Here is a 1,623-nt window from a genome sequence, read left to right on the forward strand (position 1 = left end):
GCGCCCCCCCCCCCCCCCCCCCCCCCGAGTGCACAAATTTTTGTGCACCGGGCCTCTAGTTAAAATATAATAGAACAAAAAAATCACATAGCATTCTTTATATAGTAAGGGGATGAATTATTTCATGAATTCTTATCTCAGTTATATATTTAAAACTTTGTATGATTATTTACTGGTTAATGCAATAAAATGTATTATCCAAATATATTAATCCTGTGGGTCATTCGTGGCTTAAAAGTGAGAAAACCCACTACTTTAGGGGCTAATGTTATTTTTTTTTCTGTTTCCTTCAGATAGAACTGAATTAATATGTTTGCTCTTATCCCCCTATTCCAGAGTGGGAACCTCTTTCCAGTCAGCAGTGAGAGGGGTTAGGGAGATGCCCTAGTGATTGCATTATTTTATAATCAAGAAATTATGTCATAAAGTTAAACAAGTGATCTAGGGCAACATTTTGTGAATAATTTGAACAGTTATTAATAGCACCATGTGCATGAACAGCTAGTGGAGCATGGTTAGAGATTCATGCTCTGTAAAAGAATGATGGGCAGCTCCCTAGGAGAAGTGAGTGGTGGTTCTAGTACTTGGAAGCACTGGAATTTGTTGGTAAGAGACATGTTAGTCTGCTAGAAAGGTTTGTTTCCTTTTCCACTAGCTGGATGTAGTTACTGTGCCTCAGAATTAGAGTGGTGATGAGAAAATCAAGGGAATCCTTCTGTTGTTCTACCTGGGCATGGTTTAGGGGTCTGAGGTCTCATCTCTGCAAAAACCCTGACTTTTTCTCTGCTTTTGGCTCTGAGCGGGACATATTCTCCAATAGGGAATGTTTTTCTGATCCCTAACCACAGGGAATACTCACATAGGTGCTGAGCCTAAACAGAGCGGCCGCAGAGGAGAGCCTCTGGTCTTGGAAATTCTCACCGTAAGATCTATTTTGGGGAGAGGATTCATTTGGAGGACTCTCCTTGGAAAGAGAGCAAAAATTCATAAATATTTTGAAAAGTTTATTCCATAAATTTATGTAATTGGCAAGAAATACTTGTTTGATTTACATAAAAATTAAAGATATACTTAAAATTTTTATTTATATAGTTATGTATTCATATTAGCTATCTGTAAATATTTTCTGAATAGTTTTAGTAAAGGAACCACAAAAAGTTTTGGTTCATAATATTAGCGTTATCTCCTAGACTTGTCCTACATCAAGTCTTAATTTCTGTGCTTTGATTTTCAAGTCTTTCACAACCTAAAATTGCCCTATTTATACAGACATATTTTCTTCATTTCCTCAAAATTTGCTCTCTTTGAGCTTATTTCTTTGCTTACCTAGGTGCAATTGCTTATTATTTCTATGTTTTCACTTAGTAGTCGAAATCACCAGACGATGGGCTTTATGTCAAGGACTCTGCTTTGCTGAATACTGAGTTCCCAGTGTTTATCACAATTCTCAGTGATAATCAGTTAATAATATTCATTGAATGAAAGGAAGGAAGAAAGATAGTGGTGGGTGAGGGCATGTGTTGGGGGGTGGGAGTGGCCAGGGAGAGGTGTATGGGGGAAAAAGGTGACATATATAATACTTTCAACAATAAAGAATTTAAATTAAGGAAGGGAGGGGGGGAG

At 37.4% G+C, this 1,623-nt stretch overlaps 1 protein-coding gene across 5 annotated transcripts in view; it reads left to right on the top strand.

The window, feature by feature from the left end:
* Positions 1 to 1,623, top strand: part of FER (fer (fps/fes related) tyrosine kinase) — a 316,192-nt gene that overhangs the window by 77,144 nt on the left and 237,425 nt on the right. The window lies entirely within an intron of this gene.

The sequence above is a fragment of the Myotis brandtii genome, unplaced genomic scaffold (genome assembly GCF_000412655.1).
Source record: "Myotis brandtii unplaced genomic scaffold, ASM41265v1 scaffold230, whole genome shotgun sequence".
Classification (NCBI taxonomy): domain Eukaryota; kingdom Metazoa; phylum Chordata; class Mammalia; order Chiroptera; family Vespertilionidae; genus Myotis; species Myotis brandtii.